The sequence below is a fragment of the Fukomys damarensis genome, unplaced genomic scaffold (genome assembly GCF_012274545.1).
Source record: "Fukomys damarensis isolate Sample0158 unplaced genomic scaffold, DMR_v1.0_HiC HiC_scaffold_16, whole genome shotgun sequence".
In the NCBI taxonomy this organism is placed as follows: domain Eukaryota; kingdom Metazoa; phylum Chordata; class Mammalia; order Rodentia; family Bathyergidae; genus Fukomys; species Fukomys damarensis.
In genome coordinates, this window is record NW_022900928.1 from 82,320,683 (window position 1) to 82,330,377 (window position 9,695).

Genomic DNA, 9,695 nt, shown 5'->3' on the forward strand with positions numbered 1-9,695 from the left:
GGCTGGATGTGCCCGGCTCGGCGCTCCCAAGTCCAAGCCCCGGTCCTTGCCCGCACCCCGGCCCACCCCGCCTCCATCCTGGCTGCTCCTGGCTCCCAGCTTGGCAGCCTCTCTCAAAGGGTGATTGTTTCCGGGCCGGGCTGTTGGGGGGCGGGTCTCTGGGACCGGGAGGCAGAGTTGGAAAGCAGGGAGGGTGCGGGCCCCTCGCCGGCTGCAGGCGCCCTTGAGTGGAAGGAGGCCAAGGGGGCCGCGGTATCTTGTCAGGATAGGGGGCTGCCTGTGTGGGGCAGAGGTGGTGCCGACCAAGAGGCCGCCCCATCTGTAGAAACTGCTCCACTTTCGAAGTGCGGGTCAAGCTGCAAGTGTCAGCGTCCTGTCCCCCTTGCCACCAGGACAATGCACGCTGGCTATGCGGAAGAGGGGGCTGAGGCCCTGGCGTGGTGGGTCATCCGCGGTTTCCCAGGTGCGCTTTGCCTGTGAGCTGGTGGGCTGTGTAGCCAGTGAGTCGATGTGGATGTGTGCAAAAGTGTGCATGGCTGTGTGCGTGTGCAGAAGTAGGGTTCATGTAGCCACCTAGGGAGAAGTTTCCAAAGGTGCTTTCCTCCACTTGCCAGAGATGTAGAGCTACTCTTGGACTCCAAAAGGTCTACATCAGACCAGGTCCCCCGGACAGTGGTTCTCGGGGTCATCCCAGCTCCTGTAGGGTGTCACTGCTCTCCACAGGCTCTGTGACCTGCGGTACTGTGGGCAGAGGCCTCTCTCCCTATCACTTTCTCTGCCGAGGCAACACCAAGCCAGGCCCTGGTCCTTTTATGGGGTATGTGTGGTAGGATGGGTAAGGTGGGGGCTCGAAAATCACTCACTTTGATCAAGACCTCGAGGTGAGGCAGACATTCAGAATACATAATCACAATCAGTAAGGACCACTGGCCCTTCTCTCACTTCTTCCTTTCTGTGCACGATAGTCCTCTCAACAGAAAGGAAGCCCTTCCAAATCTAAGCTGAGCACCACCTGCTGCAGTGCAGGATAATTTCCTTCTTTTAATGCAGACTGGATCACAGCCATCCCTGCTGTACTCTTTCCTTCCCCTGGTGGGATGGTCCAGGTTCTTTTAGACTTTGCTAAGAGAACTTCCCTGGGACCACATTTTCCTTCTAATATTCCCTTCCATGCACACTCTGCTTCTCCCTGACTCCACATCAACCAGAGGGCAGGTACAAGAACAGGAAAATGGAGCATCAGAGTGTGCAGAGGAGAGACTAAGCCCAAGGTATGTGGCCTCTTCCTTTCTGAGCCAGGCAGAACAGGCACAGAATCACCAAGTGTTTGGGCAGTGGTACCTTGGAGACTCTCTGGTTCCAACCTGGTTCTACAGTAGTGAGCCGGCCCACAGAGGAGCCCATTAGTGTGTGCTCACACCCAGATGTCTCTCCCCCAGCATGGAGCAGCTCCTGAGTGGGAACTCAGGGCTATGGCAGTGAGAAGGCCTGGGCTCTGCCAGTTCTGAAGATACCAGCTACATGATGGGCCAAGGTCTTCTCTCAGTCTTGTGTCTCAGTCAAGAACAGGGTTGCACTAAGTGTCCCCTCTGGGTCCTAAGAAGCTGTGACCTTGGGGTGCTGTTTGCAGGTGTCTGCATTGCCCTCTCTCTAGCTCATGGAAGCTCAAGCAGCTGGTGCAGGAAGTGCAGGCTTCATCTCACTAATCATGTAAGAACAATAGTGATAATAAAACCCCTTGCTAGGGACTTGTCTTGCAGTTTAGCCCCAGTCTCTGTTTATGGAATTTTTTAATATTAATTTTTAATGCCAATTTAAAAGAATAATGTGAGATTTAAATTATCATGAGAAGGCTCAATAAAGAGACAATGGGTCTGCTGTTTGTTTCTGTGGCAAACTTTGGCAACATTCCAAGTGCACAGAAACACACACACACACATCTATGTAGACACAAAGCATGCACATGGAGCTAGATACACATGTGAGTGCACTAAAACTAATCCCTGAAAACATCCTCTCCCATAGCTACTATGCACATACGAATGCATGCACATGTACACACCCACACCCACCTGTGCCACACAGGCAGCAATCCCCACCAAGTGGTCTGATCCAGACCTGCCACCTTCTTCTTTTCTATGTCTCTGCTTGGTCTCTGCAAGTCTAGGAAAATTCATTCCACATCTGGATTTGGTACAGCCCCACAACTTAGCCCTTGATCCAAACATCTGGAGCAGACTCCAGGTGTTCCTGAATAACCCGTCTTTCCCTCCTTCCTCCTCCTCTGGGCGGAGAGAGCCCCTCTTCTCAGAGGCCACCAAAGCCTAGCACTAGTATGTTTAGTATGCAAAGCTTGGGTCTGTCCTCTGGGACAAGCCGTTATGTGTTTATTGTGTAGTTAAGCAGGACGGGAGCCCCCCCCCATCCTGGCCCACTTCCCATAATCTGAGTCCCAGAAGGGTCCCATAAAAGCATCATCTGCAATGCAAAACTGGCAAAACATCTGGGAGGGTCTGTGGGTTTTTTCCAAATCACCTGTGCCCTGATTTAATATGAATAACAATTAGTTTACTCTTATCAGTTAATTGTTCCTCTAGCTGGTTCTGTCTGCTTTGGCCTCTCTCTCATCAGGAGCTTTAGTCTGCTCCAGGCTTGTGATGGTCCTTTCCAAGCCAGTCTCTTCTTCTGGGCTGACTGTCCCAGGAGTACCAGCTGAGCTGCCTTCGCCTGTGTACCAGCCCCAGCCCCCCAGTCTGCCATCTTAGCTATGTGTACATCTCCTCCAGAGGGAATTCACAGACATGATTTTGCTGATGATAGCAGAAAGGCCCAAAGAGGAGTCCACCTTCATGCAGTTCATGTGCTTACCCGCTATTGCCCAGGCAGGGACACGAGGCTCTCATAGTGAGAGAACCAGGCACCACCAGGAAGCCCTAAGAACACTGCCCCTGTAGCAGCAGTGGGATGAGTTCCAGGGACCCATTCCTGCTCCGACTGTCCACGGTGGTGCACATGTGTGGATAGTTGAGTTTGGAGCTCTGGGTCTTTTATTAAGACACCTCTGCTCTGAACTTTGGATCTTGGCATACTCTTGTTTGCCCATGGTAAGCTGTAGGTGGCTTTTTGGTCACAGGGACTGTCAGATCTCTTTCTTCTGCCTCTTTCCCTACCTTCTGCCTTCTCTCAGGTTCTCATCCCACTCCCTGGATGAGTGCAGGTGACTGTGGAGTGCAGTGTCATTTAATGGTTCCTATGCTTTGCTTTCTGTGGCTGAGGGCACCCTGAGAGGACCAGAGCCCTGTGCCTCAGTGAGGGCATCTCTGTACAAACCTGGGATGTCCTCTGGCCTGTTGGGGATGTGTGAGGAACCCAATTGCCCCTCCACTCTTCCAGATTCCCTGAAGCTCCTTCCAGGTAGGATCTGAGGCTCTTGCTGTTTTCCTCAATCTCCCCCACCCTCAGGGATCACAGGCAATGAACTACTTTTCTTCTGAGTCCCATAGCACTTAGTTCTGGACATCTCTGTAGGCTCATCTTCACATGTGCATTCTTTTGTTTATTTCTCTAATATATACTGAGCTCCTGTCATATTCTACTTCCTGTTAGAGAGAGAGAGAGCGTGAGAGAGAGAGAGAGAGAGAGAGAGAGAGAGAGAGAGAGAGAGAGAGAGAGAGAGAGAGAGAATGAATGACAGCCCCTTTGACTAGGCCCTCTGTATATACCAGGCATTATTTAAGTCTCTATGTGTATTAACTGATTTCATAATGTAAGAGCTTATTTAGGAGATGGTAAGTTTCTATAATAGTTTCATTTTGTAGGTCAGCAATCTGGGGCATAGTATTTAGGTAACTTAATCAAGGTCACATGCTCACTAAATGGCAAAGTCGGCCTTTGGTCAGGTGATTGAGTTCCAGACTCTTCAGTTACGTGTTCCCAGGGGGCTAACTGCCGGTGGAAGCCAGAGACAGATACACAAGACACTCATGGATATCATAGGTGAAAGACTAGGTCAAACCAGCTCATGGGCAAGAGAGCACCCAGAGGAGGCTGAGGGAAGGCATCTTCAAGGAGTTCACACTGGAGCAGAGGCCTGCAGCAGGGTCAGTGGTGTGTGGTGCTGGGAGAGCAGAACCCAGGCCAGTGGACAGCAGTTGCACAGCCAGGCTGGTGTGTGGTGAGAAGGATGTTCTCTTCACAGTGCAGGACTCCTGTGCAGGACTGGGCTTATGCACTGGTGCCTTCTAGGAAGAAGCTGTTCAATAAACATGATGGGTGTAGTTGTTTAATTTCTTGCCTAACTCCCCTCCACAGCCAAGGTGATGGGCAAACATGGGCTCCACACACTTCCTGTTGGCATTTGGAAGACATAACCAGGGAGTTCAGAGACTTCCCTCACAGGCGCTTTGGTTTCATTCTTTCATTTCTTCATTCAGTCATCCCTATTTCGCTGAGCTTACTTTAGCTGAAATGTAGAAATGAAAGACTAGCTCCTGCTTCTAGTCCACGGCTCACTCAAGATAAGACATCTGTATCTCAGTTTCATTGTCTGTCTTTCCCATCAGCCTCCCCCCGGACTCTTCTGAGGGAAGGGGGAGGCAGGCAGAGGCCAGGTTGTTCAAAGTTTGTGGAGACCTAGACTGGGGCTGCTGTGGGTGCAAAACCTGGGAGAGAAGGAAGAGCAAGCAGTGCAAACCTGCCTCCAAATATTTTTTGTTATCACCTAAAAAAGTCTGGGCTATAATGACTTTTGGGGGATGGGAAAGAAGGGAGAGAAGGCTGTAAGAGGTGTAGACGAGTCTCAGATAGCTGGGGCGATAAGACACATTCTGAAAGATTACATTAGTAATAAAAAGTTTGAGAAAAGACTCAGCGTATTGGAAGCAGGTCTCTCTCCTCCCTTTCAAGCTTCATCTGTCAGAGGGCTATTCTTTCTTTCTCTCTCCTCCTTTTTATTTTTTCTGGAGCACAGAGTGTGACTGACACTGGGAAGAAGGACACTCATCCAGTGGATCTGGATGTCCTTTCCTCTGCCTGCTGGCACGTGGCTGAACCATGTATTAAGGCAGACAGGAAGAGGGCATCACACTGTGTACTCCCTGATGAACCACTGACAGTGGGAGCTAAAGAACATTGCCCTCTTGTCTTTATGAGAAAAACTCATGTGTAGGATTTCTGGGAAGTAAGAAAGTAGAAATGTGGACTCATGAACAGAAAGTGTTGAATGTTGAGAGTGAAGCTTTTCCTTCCTTGTACATCAGGAATACAGGTGGAGCAAGTCCACTTGAAAGTCTAGACAGTACTCTCAGCAAACTGCACAGTGGCTGGCTCTTCCCTGAGATATCAGAGGTGGCAGTCCCAGGCTCACTATCCAGACAGTGGCCCTAGGCCTCTGTAGCTGTACTCATGCCCAGAACTGAAAAAACTATATTTTATTTGGTGGCTACTTCCTGCCTGGAAGCATTCACATTCTCTGCAGGGAAGCTGGTCATCTGTCCTCACACAGCCTAGTGAGAGAAGGGTCAGCAATGTTAGGGAGAGCTTTAATAGGGCCCCTGGGTTTGGGCACACATCTGACAGTTCTAATTCTCCAGTTATGTTTTCTGCAAATGGATGGTCATTTTGGGCTTTCTGGTCTCTAATCCTCCATTCAGCAAAGCAAACACCCTAAATCCTCAATAATGTAGGGTTCAGAGTCTCACACACGCACGTCTATGTTTCAGCACCGAGGCCAGCACCACTCATGAGCTGCATATGTTCTTGCATCTGGACAGAAGCAGTGTCAGGGTGTGGAAGGCCAACTTGGGCTTGGCAGGAGGGCATCACATTGTGGAAGCCAGGCTGACTACCACGTGGAGCCTTTTATCAGGCCTGGTAGTTGTGATTCTTTGAAAAAAGCAGGATCTTCTTTAAAACGAACAGTAGACAAGGCATACAAGTAGAAACAGTGCATTCAGAGAGGACTGGCAAAGGCTGAGAAGGCCTACATTCCAAATGAGGGGACTGAGCTAGATTGGGAACAGCAAATCAATATTATCTTGCATGCCAATTTTAGTAAACTGTTTATAGGTGTGTGAAGTGTTGTGAAATGCTTTGCAGCCATATCTGTGATGAACAGAATGGAGTACCATGACCAGTTAATGACGTCTACCTGGAATGGGTGGAAGGACAGTAGGATAATTTTGTGTGTGTGTGTGTGTGTGTGTGTGTGTGTGTGTGTGTGTATGTGTGTGTGTGAGAGAGAGAGAGAGAGAGAGAGAGAGAGGAGATTGACTTCTAGGTTCTAGGTAGTATTTAAATCTCTAAGATCCCTTACTTTGTAGAATACACATTTAAAAATCAGTAGTTCTGTGTGTTCTTTCAACTTTTCCTTTTTACCTCATCTCATTTAAATAATGTCTACTGTTTGCAGTTGAAATACTGGGAAATATGTTTTACTTACCTACAGTGAACTTACATTCTAATAGGGAAAAGGGACAAATAAAGAGGTACAAAACAGTGGGATAAAGGCTGCATTCTGTGGGGCTGATGACACATTCTTGGGTAGAGAAGGAATAAAGTTCTGGCCCAGTGGGTTCCTTACATCAAGGTAAAATTGTCAAATTAAAATTGTTAAAATTGAAGGAGGAACAACTAGCCGAACTTGAAAATAGGATTTCCAAGAGTTAAATACTGATGTCTAGAAAAAAGTTTCCAATTTCTGGATCACTAGTGTTCTAATGAATATAGGCAAGATTTTGATAAGTGATGCTTGTCTATCAGTGCAGGATGGGTAATCACAAAACCATCTCTAGAACCACCTTGACTTTTGTCACCCACAGACTACCTAGCAGAGCCCAGAAGACTCCAAATTTGAAACTATATTTAGAACTGCAAATATCTGAGGGTGAGAAGTTGTCCACATACATGTGAGCACTTGGGAAGATCACTGGAGTCGGTTACAGAAGCATAGCATGTGTCTCTAGGACAGTGTTCTAATAACCTTTTTTATCTTCATTCTCTGGGAAACCACTGCCATCTTTGTAAATCGTAGAGATTTATTTGTGATAAACTTGGTGTGAAAAAATTTCAGCAACAGGAGAATGGACACTCACTTTATAACAGGATACACTGATGCCCAGGGAAGGAAGAAACTGTCCAGGGCACCTTGCATGGCCCAGCCCTCCTGCATGTACTGACACCAGCAGGCCTGGAGAGCTGGGACACAGCATGGTCAGGGCCTCTGTGGCTGAAGACTGAAATCTTGTCCATCTACCGCTGTGGTGAATGGAGAATCTCCAAGCCTTTCTTGAAGATCCACAATTAAACAGGCAAAGAAATATATTTCATAAAATATGCATATTGTTTGCTTCATGCAAAAGCATTTTAATCTCTCTTAGCTCGTAGCCCAGATGAGCAATGAGAGGAAGAATCTTTCACTGCACATTAAAATCAGTTGCCAGCCAACAGTGTCTTCGGGGTGAACCACGGTCGTCACCGTCCTTATCATCATCACCGTCACTGCCGCCACCACCACCACCACTGCCGCCGCCGCCGGTTCTATTATTTATCATCCATGTATAATTTTACATGAGTTCTGTGGAAGTTCAGACTGTGTTTTGTCCTCCAAAGCAGCTTTTTTCATCTATCACAACGCTTGGCACATGACTTGATGCCTAGCAAATATCAGATCTTGTAAATCTTCATTAAAGTGAACAAATGAGTTTTCACATGAACTGTTTTGCTTGTGAGCTCCTATGTATAACCCCATGAGATGGGCACATGGTTCCTATTTTAGGAAACTGAAACCCAGATAGGTGTGTTGTGTTGGCATGGGCCTCCCTGCACCTGACATTGTGCGCAGAGATGTATTTTCATGCTCTGGTTAAGTTTTCTTCTAGCAGCAATCTAATCACCGTCTTTCCTGCTTTGACTTCCTCCTAGGCCTGGACTGAGTGCCTCCCCTTGGGGCTGAAAGCAGCCCTCCACCCACTTTGCTGCTGTGCTCTATCTGACTCATCTGACTCCGTGGATAATGGCTCCTTGTCAGGACTAGAGCCTGAGGAGCAAATTCTTCATTATTGTATGGAGCTAACATGCAAGAACAATTGGGCTAAATTGATTGTATTTTCCAAATCATCACCCAGCTTCTAATTCTATCTGCGAGATGGACTAATTTGAACGAGAATTAGCTTCTAAATTGAGAATCCAGGCCCTTGACCAGGAAGGGAGAGAGGGCCTTGTGCAGTCCAGTAGGGAGGAGGCTTCAGGCCTGCAGTAAACCCAGCATCCTTCCCAGAAGCAGCCTTGGGGAGGAGGAGGGTGTGTCATCACTGTGTTCTGTCCTTCTCTGCTTTACTGTGGCTGTCCCCTTCTGCCACTGCATGCACCCCAGGAGCACTGTCTCAAAACCAGCTATGTAGATGAGTGGACATGCATTCTGGCTTCTCTGTCTCCTTGCATGAAACAGTCAGTGGGTAGTGGTAGAATGAAAGAAGCCTCAGAGTGAGAAGGAACTCGCAAGCCATCGCTCCAGTCCTCCTGCATAGCATCTCTGAGAAGGGCCAGTCCCAGTTGTTTCACCCAGTGGCACAGGCCCCACTGCTCTTCAGATGTCTTCTTTCAGCTGCAGCCTTCTTCCTAGAGTAGAAATTTCCTCCTTTGGATATAAAACCTGCAGCTCTTGGACTCAAGAAGTTTTGTTCTCTTGGGCAGTGCCCCTCAAACTGAAATGCACTCAGGAATCTTCTGATTCCCAAATCTGAGAGGAGCATAGCCTTGGACTCATCCCTGGATGCCCCATTTCTAGAAGGGCTAAGTGCACATAGGTGCTGCTGGCCCATCAAACTCACTTGAAGCAGTGGAGGTCACCAGTACGGACAGGGCATGTTTGAAGGTAGCAGATGCTCATGTTTGATTTCTCTTCACCAAGATAAAACTACTACATTTCATTAAAACATGGTAAACAAGGTTCTTAAATTTGCACAATGTCAAATCTGGGTGCAACTTCTTCCAAAGGAATCTTGTCTTATTTTATTCATTTTACAGAAGTGGAAATTGAGGCTCACAAATGTCTGGTGAGTTGCGTGCAGTCATACAGCTGTCAGAGGTGTTTGAATTAAGATGTGCTGAGCTAGGATCCTTTTCTCTTAAATTCTGTCACTTTCAGATATTGGAAGTAGGAGGAGCAGATAAGTGTGGTGTTCAGATGTGGTCCTCTGGATGCTTTGGGAGGCAGGAGTACTGGGATAGGTCTCCTAGTGATGCTCCATATGGTTGAGAACAGGAAAGTTTTGAAAGAGAGATGCCATGAAAGTAGAGAGAAAGAGACTAGAGAGAAGAGGAAGGGGATTGGGTGAGAGGGGAGGAAGGGGGCAGCAGCGGCGGGGGGGAGATGAACAAAGTTAGGTTGTATGCATGTACAAGTATGCCAAAATGAAACCTACTGGTGTGTGCAACTAATGTGCACTGAAAAAAAAAACCCCAAACAAAAATAGGAGGGTTTTGTAGCTCTTGCCTGGGAACAAGGGATAGAACTGGATAGAAGTATAAGAGGAAGGAGGCAGCTATCAGGAGGCATGGTGAGTGGAGACAGAATGGATGCAAGACTATCAGGGACTTCTGTTGGAGAGGAAGAGATAATTAAGGCAGAGGAAATAGAGAAGGAATTGGATCCCCTCACATGTGTCAGAGAAAATTGGCAGCTATCATTCCTATTC